The sequence below is a fragment of the Labeo rohita genome, unplaced genomic scaffold (assembly GCF_022985175.1).
Source record: "Labeo rohita strain BAU-BD-2019 unplaced genomic scaffold, IGBB_LRoh.1.0 scaffold_1015, whole genome shotgun sequence".
NCBI classification, from domain to species: domain Eukaryota; kingdom Metazoa; phylum Chordata; class Actinopteri; order Cypriniformes; family Cyprinidae; genus Labeo; species Labeo rohita.
The window spans coordinates 14,535-28,775 of record NW_026127137.1 but is presented as its reverse complement, the minus strand read 5'-3'; the positions used below and the strand labels follow the sequence as shown (position 1 = coordinate 28,775).

The 14,241-nt window shown below is 39.1% G+C and overlaps 1 pseudogene; it reads left to right on the top strand.

The window, feature by feature from the left end:
• Positions 1-1,012: 1,012 nt before the first annotated feature.
• LOC127157228 (scavenger receptor cysteine-rich type 1 protein M130-like) lies at positions 1,013-13,856 on the top strand (annotated as a pseudogene).
• The last annotated feature ends 385 nt before the right edge of the window (positions 13,857-14,241 follow it).

Sequence of the window (14,241 nt, the reverse complement as noted above, 5' to 3'; positions counted from 1 at the left end):
TCAAGCGTGAGGGGGAGGGCGGGTCCATCACCTTTTTGTAGCCAATCAAATGAGACTCTCGCGGACTCCATTTACTCTTATCTGATTGGTTCCATAAGCACACCACAAGCCAAAACATTTATCCTCATTTAGTTCTCCCAGTCAGAAACATGCAGTCACGTTTCAGGAACCTCATTACCACTTCCTTCCAACTTAATTTTGCCACATGCTACATTATACTTGCAAGTGTTTAATAAAGTGAGGGATGTGTTGAGATGCTATTAAATTTAGAGATGCTATCAAAATTTCTCTCCTATTAAAAACTGCAGATCATTTATTTAAATGCTAAATTAGTTTGTCATGACTGTTTAAGCAGGAAGGTGCTTTAGCATAAATGTAGCACAGCAGCTCTTTCTGCTGGTCACAAGGTGAACAAGCAAGTTCATCTTCACTTTGACAATTATGGTTTTTGTGGGCCACCTGAAAGAAACCACTTTTGTGTAAAGTAAAACTTGTCTGTGAGTCTGGCAATCCTTAAGATCAAATATCCGTTGCAGGAGCAGTTACATCAGATGAATTCCTGTGGACTTCTTGTTCCTCCAACTGCATGTGTTCTCCAGCAGAGTTTCTAGGTTTGAGAACCTTCCTCAGTCTGGATTAAATTTCTCATTGGAAACTTGTGATGAGGATGAGCTGTCTGTCGCTGCATTGGCAATCTGCTCACAGGAAGGTGGCACCACCATATCATTATCAGAGTACTAAGAATCCTTGGAAGGCTTCAAAGTGCTCCTGAGATGAGTGACCCAGGAAGGAAGGACTTTCTGACCAGACAAGCTCCATTTCTGATGGGAGGACAGGAAGTAGATGCTGTATCACTTCAGCTGTCTGGCACATGGCGGACTGCCATCAAATGGTCAACAAAAGAGCAGTTCATTGGGTCAAATATATATACAACATTAATGGACAGGAATGGTACTTTGATACTGTACGTCTTTTTCTTATCTGTGTTTGTCATCAGCAGTTAGTTATCAGTGTTTGTAGCTGTACTCTGCAGGTGTCAGACTTTGATGCTGAATGTACACTGAAGTGTTTCCCACAGTCGCTCTCATGACAGCTGGATGAATGTGTCAGCACTTTAACTTTTGCAGCTTTCCTCGACGTAGTGTGTCTGTAAGCTGGAGGAGGAATCCTGTTCATCAGCAGTCACATTCTTTTGACATATATGGAGATAATCGAAAATGTTGTGACTGATTTGTTACTGAAGCTGTTAATTTGAAGTTTAACTCTAAACGTGATTGGAAGTTGTCAAAAGAGCACTCCCCTTGCTTTATCTGTCTCTAGAGGAGGCAAAAATCAGCTTTTCTTCAGAATCGCTGAGAGAGCCGGTGAAAAGTTTTTATTAAAAGGCAGAGCAAAGGAAGATGAAGAGCTGTCTGACAATCCTTCTGATGTCCATTGTCATCATGCTTACCACTTCAGGTATTTATACCTTAAGTTAAAGAACCAAACTGTTCCTTTAAAACTCTTTAATGCAAGTATAGTTAATTATTTAACATAATGATATTGCTGTGTATCATCACTAACATGTATAATATTTATCCTCTGCCTGGTTTTATAGCTTTATTGACTGTTATGTAAATTTAATCAAATGCTAGGGTCATTTGTTACACCACAGAACCATTTAAGTGGACTGCAAAAAGCAGCATAATTTGTATGAATATTTATAGATAAAAGGCTTATGTGTACAGGCAATGTGAGGTTGGTTGGTGACAGCAGTCCCTGTGCTGGCAGAGTGGAGGTTAATCATAATGGTCAGTGGGGAACAGTGTGTGATGATAACTGGGATATGAATGATGCTGCAGTGGTGTGTGGAGAGCTACACTGTGGTAAACCACTACGTGCAGTTGGTCTTGCTCACTTTGGGCAAGGATCAGGACCAATATGGATGGATGAAGTGAATTGTGATGGATCAGAGTCAACACTGAAGAACTGTAAATTAAAAAGTTGGGGTCATAATAACTGTAATCATGGTGAAGATGCTGGAGTCATCTGCATAGGTAAGCCTGTCCTATTTTCATATATGTTTTGATAGAAAAAAAAAAAAAAAAACACAGAACCACAGTCTTTTAACAATAAAAATAATGTTGATATTATATTGATATTTATTTATACAATGTAAACACACAGGTCGCCTCCCCAGACTTTTTAATGGATCTCATATTTGCACTGGGAGATTAGAGATACTTAAAATAAAGACGTGGATGTCAGTGTGTGACGCTGCCTTTGACCAGCAGGATGCAGAGGTTGTGTGTAGAGAGCTGGACTGTGGGGCTCCTGTACAGGTGCTGGGAGCAGCTGCTTTTGGCAAAGGAGACGCTCAGATGTGGACACAAGAGATTCAGTGCAGAGGAAATGAATCACACTTTGTTTTCTGTTCTACATCCAAGTCTTCACATAAACCCTGTTCCCCTGAAAATGCTGTAGGAGTAATTTGCTCTGGTTGAGTAATATTTGACCACTCTTTAAATGTAATATATACATTAAAAGTATATATATATTTTTCAAACTTTTATGTTTTGTTTCAATAATGTTTGTTCAGGTTACACTGATCTCAGGCTGGTAAATGGTTCAGACTCTTGTTCTGGAAGAGTGGAGCTTCAGTATCTTGGTGAATGGGGCACAGTGTGTGATGCATGCTGGGATATGAGAGCTGCCAGTGTCCTCTGTAGACAGCTGAATTGTGGGATTGCTGTGTCTGTTGTGGGATCAGACTGGTTTGGAGAAGGAAGTGGTGAAATCTGGGCTGATGTGTTTGATTGTGATGGGAATGAAACAAAACTCTCAGAATGTTCCATCTCTTCATGGAGTCGAGCTGAATGTTCTCATAGACGAGATGTTGGAGTCATCTGCTCTAGTGAGTGGATTTTATTGAAAAAAAAAAACATACCTTTCATTGTAGTATCTTAATAAAATGCTACATCTTCTCCTCAGATTCCTCTCTGGCTCTTCATGATGGTCTGGTGCGGTTGTCTGGAGAGAGACAGTGTGAGGGGGAGGTGGAAGTTTTCATCCATCAGGTCTGAGGAGAGTTCTGCTGGACTCCTGGAGTCTCATAATCCTCTGTGGTCTGCAGTCAACTTAACTGTGGCTCTGTGTTGAACTTCAGTGGCTCCTCTTCATCAAAATTTTGAACACAGTCATGAGTGTGTGACAGGCTTCATGCTAAAAGAGTGCATTCATCTGAAAAACTGTAATATTGTGAAATATTATTACAATTTAAATTAAACGGTTGAGTTATAAAAATCCACCCCCTCACAGTTGACATGAAGGGCAAATTCGGGTCCATCACCTTTTTGTAGCCAATCAAATGAGACTCTCGCGGACTCCATTTACTCTTATCTGATTGGTTCAATAAGCACATCACACGCCAAAACATTTATCTTCATTTAGTTCTCGCAGTCAGAAACATGCAGTCATGTTTCAGGAACCTCATTACCACTTCCTACCAACTTAATTTTGCCACATTCTACATTATACTTGTAAAGTGAGGGATGTGTTGAGATGCTATCAAATGTAGAGATGCTATCAAAATTTCTCTTCTATAAAAAACTGCAGATCATTTATTTAATTTTTAAGTTGTACACTGTTAGTTTGTCACGACTGTTTAAGAAGGAAGGTGCTTTAGCATAAATGTAGCACAGCAGCTCTGTCTGCTAGTCACAAGGTGAACAAGCAAGTTCATCTTCTCTTTGACAATTATGGTTTTGTGGGCCACCTGAAAGAAACCACTTTTGTGCAATATGAGTAAAACTTGTCGGTGAATCTATGGCATAGGCAGCGGTCTCTCCCTTGCCCATACACACATAAGTGTAGTAAGAGTGGCCCTGGGAGCATCAGCGGCGATCCTTAAGATCAAATATCCGTTGCAGGAGCAGTTACATCAGATGAATTCCTGTGGACTTCTTGTTCCTCCAACTGCACGTGTTCTCCAGCAGAGTTTCTAGGTTTGAGAACCTTCCTCAGTCTGGATTAAATTTCTCATTCAGAACTCGTGATGAGGATGAGTTGTCTGTCGCAGCATTGGCAATCTGCTCACAGTAAGGTGGCACCACCATATCATACCTTGGAAGGCTTCAAAGTGTTCCTGAAATGAGTGACCCAGGAAGGAAGGACTTTCTGACCAGACAAGCTCCATTTCTGATAGGAGGACAGGAAGTAGATGCTGTATCACTTCAGCTGTCTGGCGCATGGCGGACTGCCATCAAATGGTCAACAAAAAAGCAGTTCATTGGGTCAAATATATATACAACATTAATGGACAAGAATGGTACTTTGATACTGTACGTCTTTTTCTTATCTGTGTTTGTCATCAGCAGTTAGTTATCAGTGTTTGTAGCTGTACTCTGCAGGTGTCAGACTTTGATGCTGAATGTACACTGAAGTGTTTGCCACAGTCGCTCTCATGACAGCTGGATGAATGTGTCAGCACTGTTTTGCAGCTTTAGCACTTGTGTCTGTAAGCTGGAGGAGGAATTTGCAGTCACATTCTCTTGACATATATGGAGATAATCGAAAATGTCTTGACTGATTTGTTACTGAAGCTGTTCCTTTGAAGTTTAACTCTAAACGTGATTGGAGGTTGTCAAAAGAGCACTCCCTTTGCTTTATCTGTCTCTAGAGGAGGCAAAAATCAGATTTTCTTCAGAATCGCTGAGAGAGCCGGTGAAAAGTTTTTATTAAAAGGCAGACCAAAGGAAGATGAAGAGCTGTCTGACAATCCTTCTGATGTCCATTGTCATCATGCTTACCACTTCAGGTATTTATACCTTAAGTTAAAGAACCAAACTGTTCCTTTAAAACTCTTTAATGCAAGTATAGTTAATTATTTAACATAATGATATTGCTGTGTATCATCACTAACATGTATAATATTTATCCTCTGCCTGGTTTTATAGCTTTATTGACTGTTATGTAAATTTAATCAAATGCTAGGGTCATTTGTTACACCACAGAACCATTTAAGTGGACTGCAAAAAGCAGCATAATTTGTATGAATATTTATAGATAAAAGGCTTATGTGTACAGGCAATGTGAGGTTGGTTGGTGACAGCAGTCCCTGTGCTGGCAGAGTGGAGGTTAATCATAATGGTCAGTGGGGAACAGTGTGTGATGATAACTGGGATATGAATGATGCTGCAGTGGTGTGTGGAGAGCTACACTGTGGTAAACCACTACGTGCAGTTGGTCTTGCTCACTTTGGGCAAGGATCAGGACCAATATGGATGGATGAAGTGAATTGTGATGGATCAGAGTCAACACTGAAGAACTGTAAATTAAAAAGTTGGGGTCATAATAACTGTAATCATGGTGAAGATGCTGGAGTCGTATGCACAGGTAAGCCTGTCCTATTTTCATATATGTTTTGATAGAAAAAAAAAAAAAAACCGACAGAACCGATGTCTGTATTTTAACAATAAAAATAATGTTGATATTATATTGATATTTATTAATACAATGTAAACACACAGGTCGCCTCCCCAGACTTTTTAATGGATCTCATATTTGCACTGGGAGATTAGAGATACTTAAAATAAAGACGTGGATGTCAGTGTGTGACGCTGCCTTTGACCAGCAGGATGCAGAGGTTGTGTGTAGAGAGCTGGACTGTGGGGCTCCTGTACAGGTGCTGGGAGCAGATGCTTTTGGCAAAGGAGACACTGAGATGTGGAAACAAGAGATTCAGTGTAGAGGAAATGAATCACACTTTGTTTTCTGTTCTACATCCAAGTCTTCACATAAACCCTGTTCCCCTGAAAATGCTGTAGGAGTAATTTGCTCTGGTTGAGTAATATTTGACCACTCTTTAAATGTAATATATACATTAAAAGTATATATATATTTTTCAAACTTTTATGTTTTGTTTCAATAATGTTTGTTCAGGTTACACTGATCTCAGGCTGGTAAATGGTTCAGACTCTTGTTCTGGAAGAGTGGATTTTCAGTATCTTGGTGAATGGGGCACAGTGTGTGATGCATGCTGGGATATGAGAGCTGCCAGTGTCCTCTGTAGACAGCTGAATTGTGGGATTGCTGTGTCTGTTGTGGGATCAGACTGGTTTGGAGAAGGAAGTGGTGAAATCTGGGCTGATGTGTTTGATTGTGATGGGAATGAAACAAAACTCTCAGAATGTTCCATCTCTTCATGGAGTCGAGCTGAATGTTCTCATAGACGAGATGTTGGAGTCATCTGCTCTAGTGAGTGGATTTTATTGAAAAAAAAAAACATACCTTTCATTGTAGTATCTTAATAAAATGCTACATCTTCTCCTCAGATTCCTCTCTGGCTCTTCATGATGGTCTGGTGCGGTTGTCTGGAGAGAGACAGTGTGAGGGGGAGGTGGAAGTTTTCATCCATCAGGTCTGGAGGAGAGTTCTGCTGGACTCCTGGAGTCTCACTGAATCCTCTGTGGTCTGCAGTCAACTGGGCTGTGGCTCTGTGTTGAACTTCAGTGGCTCCTCTTCATCCAATCCTGAACACAGTCATGAGTGTGTGACAGGCTTCCAGTGCTCTGGGAGTGAAGCTCATCTGGGGAACTGCAGCTCTGCAAAAACTCTCAACTGCAGCTCTACACAACAGCTGTCAATCACCTGCGTTGGTGAGAACAACAACATCTGGGCAGAATCTTCAGTTGTTAGTGATCAATAATGTGTTTTTCTTTCTCTGAATATCAGGTCGTGGGTCCATCAGGCTGGTGGGTTCTGGGGGAGACTGTGCAGGGAGGCTGGAGGTTTTTCACAGCGGCTCATGGGGGACAGTGTGTGATGACTCCTGGGATATTAAAGATGCCCATGTGGTGTGCAGACAGCTGCAGTGTGGAGTGGCCCTCAGTAACCAGCAGGTACCAGCCTGGTTTGGTCCTGGTTCTGGACCCATATGGCTGGATGAGGTGGAGTGTGAGGGGAATGAGACGTCCCTGTGGAGCTGCTCTTCTCCAGGCTGGGGAAAACATGACTGTAATCACAAGGAGGACGTAGGAGTCGTGTGCTCAGGTAAAATCTCAAAAATTTGATTAACTATTGCAAATAATTGCCCAGCACCTTCTGCTTTCAATATCCCTAAATGAAATAACATTAATCTTGTAAGATTTAGAATTAAATAGTTGAAGAATTTTATAAAAATAAAAATAACTGAATTGAATGCAACATCTTTTATCTAGAGTTTAAAGAGATCAGGTTAACTGAGGGCTGTGAAGGGAATGTGGAGGTTTTCTACAATGGATCCTGGGGAAATTTATGTTACAACCAGATGGACAGAGACACAGCAAGTCTGATCTGTCAAGAGCTGAACTGTGGAAGATCTGGTGAACCCAATAGTTCAGTGGGACTGAGATCAGCTCCTAACTGGTTAGATCATCTTAAATGTCGAAAACATGACAAAACATTGTGGCAGTGTCCATCTTTACCCTGTGGCCAGAACAACTGCTATAATAAGGTGGCCAGTATCACTTGCTTTGGTAAGAATTAATTTAATAATAATTTTCTTTTTTTTTTTTCAGTAAACAAAAATCATAAATTCATTAATGTTTGTTGTTTAGTTTTCACAAAAGTTTAGTTTTCATCAAAATTTGAGGTTTGTTGAGTTTCACAAGATTTTGTAATCTCAGAAAAAGAGAGTCCTGAGTCTCTACAGAGTCATTTAACATGTTCAGCATCTCCTTATCAGAGACAGTGTTCAAGTGAGTATGTTATGTTTAATGAGAGCAATAATAAATTAATGACTAATAGCTTTTTCACCATAGATGCTGGAGTCATCTGCATAGGTAAGCCTGTCCTATTTTCATATATGTTTTGATAGAAAAAAAAAAAAAAAAAAGGACAGAACCACAGTCTTTTAACAATAAAAATAATGTTGATATTATATTGATATTTATTTATACAATGTAAACACACAGGTCGCCTCCCCAGACTTTTTAATGGATCTCATATTTGCACTGGGAGATTAGAGATACTTAAAATAAAGACGTGGATGTCAGTGTGTGACGCTGCCTTTGACCAGCAGGATGCAGAGGTTGTGTGTAGAGAGCTGGACTGTGGGGCTCCTGTACAGGTGCTGGGAGCAGCTGCTTTTGGCAAAGGAGACACTCAGATGTGGACACAAGAGATTCAGTGCAGAGGAAATGAATCACACTTTGTGTTTTCTGTTCTACATCCAAGTCTTCACATAAACCCTGTTCCCCTGAAAATGCTGTAGGAGTAATTTGCTCTGGTTGAGTAATATTTGACCACTCTTTAAATGTAATATATACATTAAAAGTATATATATATTTTTCAAACTTTTATGTTTTGTTTCAATAATGTTTGTTCAGGTTACACTGATCTCAGGCTGGTAAATGGTTCAGACTCTTGTTCTGGAAGAGTGGAGCTTCAGTATCTTGGTGAATGGGGCACAGTGTGTGATGCATGCTGGGATATGAGAGCTGCCAGTGTCCTCTGTAGACAGCTGAATTGTGGGATTGCTGTGTCTGTTGTGGGATCAGACTGGTTTGGAGAAGGAAGTGGTGAAATCTGGGCTGATGTGTTTGATTGTGATGGGAATGAAACAAAACTCTCAGAATGTTCCATCTCTTCATGGAGTCGAGCTGAATGTTCTCATAGACAAGATGTTGGAGTCATCTGCTCTAGTGAGTGGATTTTATTGAAAAAAAAAAAAACATAAATTACATTGTAGTATCTTAATAAAATGCTACATCTTCTCCTCAGATTCCTCTCTGGCTCTTCATGATGGTCTGGTGCGGTTGTCTGGAGAGAGACAGTGTGAGGGGGAGGTGGAAGTTTTCATCCATCAGGTCTGGAGGAGAGTTCTGCTGGACTCCTGGAGTCTCACTGAATCCTCTGTGGTCTGCAGACAGCTGGGCTGTGGCTCTGTGCTGAACTTCACGGCTCCTCTTCATCCAGTCCTGAACACAGTCATGAGTGTGTGACAGGCTTCCAGTGCTCTGGGAGTGAAGCTCATCTGGGGAACTGCAGCTCTCCACAAACTCTCAACTGCAGCTCCACACAACAGCTGTCAATCACCTGCCTTTGGTGAGAACAACAACATCTGGGCAGATTCTTCAGTTGTTAGTGATCAATAATGTGTTTTTCTTTCTCTGAATATCAGGTCGTGGGTCCATCAGGCTGGTGGGTTCTGGGGGAGACTGTGCAGGGAGGCTGGAGGTTTTTCACAGCGGCTCATGGGGGACAGTGTGTGATGACTCCTGGGATATTAAAGATGCCCATGTGGTGTGCAGACAGCTGCAGTGTGGAGTGGCCCTCAGTAACCAGCAGGTACCAGCCTGGTTTGGTCCTGGTTCTGGACCCATATGGCTGGATGAGGTGGAGTGTGAGGGGAATGAGACGTCCCTGTGGAGCTGCTCTTCTCCAGGCTGGGGAAAACATGACTGTCAACACAAGGAGGATGTAGGAGTCGTGTGCTCAGGTAAAATCTCAAAAATTTGATTAACTATTGCAAATAATTGCCCAGCACCTTCTGCTTTCAATATCCCTAAATGAAATAACATTAATCTTGTAAGATTTAGAATTAAATAATTAAAGAATTTTATAAAAATAAAAATAACTGAATTGAATGCAATATCTTTTATCTAGAGTTTAAAGAGATCAGGTTAACTGAGGGCTGTGAAGGGAATGTGGAGGTTTTCTACAATGGATCCTGGGGAAATGTATGTTACAACCAGATGGACAGAGACACAGCAAGTCTGATCTGTCAAGAGCTGAACTGTGGAAGATCTGGCAGTGAACCCAGATAGTTCAGTGGGACTGAGATCAGCTCCTAACTGGTTAGATCATCTTAAATGTCGAAAACATGACAAAACATTGTGGCAGTGTCCATCTTTACCCTGGGGCCAGAACAACTGCTATGATAATGAGGTGGCCAGTATCACTTGCTTTGGTAAGAATTAATTTAATAATAATTTTCTTTTTTTTTTTTTCAGTAAACCAAAATCATAAATTCATTAATGTTTGTTGTTTAGTTTTCATAAAAGTTTAGTTTTCATCAAAATTTGAGGTTTGTTGAGTTTCACAAGATTTTGTAATCTCAGAAAAAGAGAGTCCTGAGTCTCTACAGAGTCATTTAACATGTTCAGCATCTCCTTATCAGAGACAGTGTTCAAGTGAGTATGTTATGTTTAATGAGAGCAATAATAAATTAATGACTAATAGCTTTTTCACCATATAGTTGTGAATTTTCTGTATGTTAAGTGATTAGTCTCCTGATGTATGCTGTGTATATTTCAGAACATATTCCTCTCAGACTGAGTGGAGGGGAGGGCCGGTGCTCTGGGAGGCTGGAGGTGTATCATAACACTGTGTGGGGCTCAGTCTGTGATGATCAGTGGGACATCAGTGATGCTCAGGTGGTCTGCAGGCAGCTGGGTTGTGGAGCGGCACTGAGGGCTGATGGGAATTCAGTCTTTGGTGCTGGTGAAGGTGTTGTGTGGCTGAACAATGTCGAGTGCAGAGGGAATGAGATTCACCTGTGGGACTGTCCTCTCTCCCTGAAAAACCACACTGACTGTTCCCACAAAGAGCACGCTGGACTCACCTGTGCAGGTCACAGCAAAAAAGAAATGATTTTCTTTTTTAGATTATTTAATGTGTTCAAAACTTTACATGCTCAGTTATTTTGAATGTGTTTGTATCTGTTTTGACAGATTTGTCAGTGTCCTCTTCTCCTGCTACAACAACATTAGCTTCTTCTCCAGTTTCTCCTCTAGTGTGCTCAACATCAGTCACTCCTTCACAAACTCCTCCAGCAGCATCTCCAGTGCTTGTGATTGTACTGGTAGTTGTGCTCTTACTGCTCTTAGTGCCACTGCTTATATTGATTCAGCAGAACAGAGTGATGAGGAGAGGTAGGAGAGATCCAGAGACTGTCATATTGTGTCTTATTCAGTGTGTGATCAGTCATGTGTTGTGAACTGACAGCAGGTTTGTCTGTCTACACTCACAGCTCTCTCTAAGAGGAGACACAGGACGACTGAGGCCATTTATGAGGAGATTCAGCACAAGGACAATCACTTCACTCAGAGGGGTGAGGCTGCTGAAATCATCACCTTTATTATTAATATTAAAACATTTTATACTGTACATTATAAGGCTGGCATGTCTAATGATTCTAAGTGTCTTTTTTGACAGTTAAAGTGTTAAAGATATGTTAATCCTCTTAGGCTTCCTTTTTTTAACCACATGATTCAGCAGTGAAAACCACATTGCTGTGTCTGTGTAAAAACTTGTTTGTGCAAGCTGCAGTCAGTGTGAGAGCACACAGTCTGAGGGGGAGTTTGAATAATTGTAGATATTTAAGTGTTTCTGAACTTTCTTACTAAAGGAAAAGTTCACCCAAAAATTAAGATACTTACCCTCAGGCCATCCAAACTGTAGATTTTAACAGCTGATAAAAACTATCACAATAAACTAAAAGTAATCCACACTACTCCAGTCCATTAGTTAACGTCTTGTGAAGTGGAAAAAATATTTCTTTGTAAGAAACAAATCTATTATTAGGGCATTTTAACTTTAAACTGTTGCTTCTGGTGAAGAAGAAGGTGATTTTTTTTACAGTTTAGTTTTTTAAAGTGATTTGGCATGACACATGTTTGCATAATATGCATCTGCTACATCTTTAGAAGAAACACTGAAGATTTATGATGAAGCTACCACTTATGAACATATGGTTGGAGCTGTAAACGGTGAGTCTGAGCTTGTTTCAGTCCAACATATGTGACCCTGAACCACAAAACCAGTCATAAGTAGCACATGTATATTTAAAGCAACAGCCAACAATACATTGTATGGGTCAAAATTATTGTTTTTTTGGCAAAAAATAATCAGGATATTAAGTAAAGACCATGTTCCATTAAGATATTTTGTAAATTTCCTCCCGAAAATATATCAAAACGTAATTTTTGATTAGTAATATGCATTGCTAAGAACTTTAGACTTTTTTAAAGGTGATTTTCTCAATGTTTAGATTTTTTGCACACTCAGATTCCAGATTTTTAAATCAAAACCATCAATGGAAAGCTTATTTATTCAGCTTTCAGATAAATTTCAATTTAAAAAAATTGACCCTTATGACTAGTTTTATGGTCCAGGGTCACATATTTTATGTTCTATCTAAAACAAATAATTTCTTCACCATCTTGCATGTCAGCTAAAGTAGTCACCAGTTCACGCATGTGTAGACTATATTCTGTAACACTTTCTGTGAAGCCCGTATTTATAATACATTATAAGGGTATTCTTAAGGCATTATAATGAATGCATTATAAAAAATCTTATAGTATGTTGTATCATCTCATGAGTATTCATAAGAACAGTTTTAATGTATTATAATTTTTACTTATTTGTGGTTATAGCTTTTAAGAGTATGATTAACTCCTCATAGTTATAACGTATTATATCTCGCCATGTTACGGATGTCACTTTACTTAAAGCATACAAAGACCACTTATAAGTAATAATAATAATAAAGAATAAGATCAGCTGTCAGATCAGATTTGTCAAAGAGCCTTGTATTATCAGTTTGATTATTTTGATGGTACTGCATGTCATCTAGCAGTTATTATTATTATTAGAATGCTAAATATATGCTAACACTGTATTTTGATGGTTCCCCAAAAAACAAACTGATTATAAGTAACTTTGCACATTTGCCTATTAACCTCTACTAATGTTTGATTATTTTGCATCTCTCCTTTGTCTGACACATCCATTTCAGGTCTTGGAGTCTCTGCTAATAAGCCGATTATCTGAATCAGGTATGTTTGATTAAGGAGACATGGAAAACATGCAGTGTTGGGGGGTCTCCAGGAACGTGGCTGGGAACCACTGCCCTAAGGAGTGTTAGTTGACATGTCGGAAAATTGCTTATTGTCAATAGACTAGGGGGACCATCAAAATAAAACGTAATATAATGTAAAAAATAAATGTAATATGATATAGTCCATTGTAAATGAAGTAGATTTTATATGCTGTCCATTGTGTGTTATAAATAATCACAATCTTAAAAGTTATAACGTCGAATACTCAAGTATTATAATGTATTATAATTGTTGTTATGATTATTCATGAGATGGTATAACATATTATAAGATTTTTTATAATGCATTATGCATTCATTATAATGCCTTAGAAATACCATTATAATGTATTATAAATAGGGGCTTCATAGAAAGTGTTACCCTATATTCTCATGATATTGCACAATTTACAGATTAATCTTCTTTCCTTTTTTGTAACAACAGAGTATGGACCAGAGGAACCAACAGAAGATGAAGAGCGTGTGTGAACTGTGTACAATTACAGCGTCTGCTGTTTCTTCCTATAATTATTGTTCTTATTTGCTACCTGGTGCTTTTTAATATCAGGTTATTAACCAAAATCGACATGTTTTGTATTACTCTGGTCAAAAATTATATTTCCTGCCCATTTTCAATACAACCAGGAGCAGAATACAGGCAGAAATGTACAACTCTCGTTATTGTCTTATTCTGATTTCTTCATATTGCTTGTTCAGATTTCATGTCTAATTACTTTAATAGAGAATAACTGTCACAAATTACTTTAGTAATTTTGTCGCGTTGTGAGTATTTTCCATTTTCAGTGGCGAAGGGTTGCGTTCATTCCTCTCGGTATTTCACTTTACACTGGTGCTGAATGGAGGCGGTCGCTGTCCATGGTGCTGGTTAAGTGACCACACTGTCAGGAAAATAAATGACCACCAAAAACAAGAAGAAACCTACAGAAAATCTGTTTAGCTTGATGTAATAATATAAGTAGCTACGTCACATAAAATACGTTCGAACTAATTGCCATCATTAACATGGTTTAATTATTTAATCGCAGTCTTCTGGTTGTGCATAGTTCCACGAATTAAACAATTTGTATTAATAAATCAAAATTAATGCCTCTCTCTGATCGTGTTATTTCATTTGTACAGTACATTAGGCTACAGTAAATACGCTTAGGTGGTACTTAAATTGCTCTTTTCTGCCATCTTCTGGACATAAAACGACAGTGATTATTGTCGAACAGCGTATCGTTCCTTCAATTTTATTTTTAAATGATAATTAAAACATGTTCTGTGTGTGTCCATAATTGAGCTTCTATCATCCTTTTTCATATGATAGCATATTTCCCCTCAAGTTTAATAAATTACGATCAACAGGGTACAGAGCATCTAAAGTGACATTTGAAAGG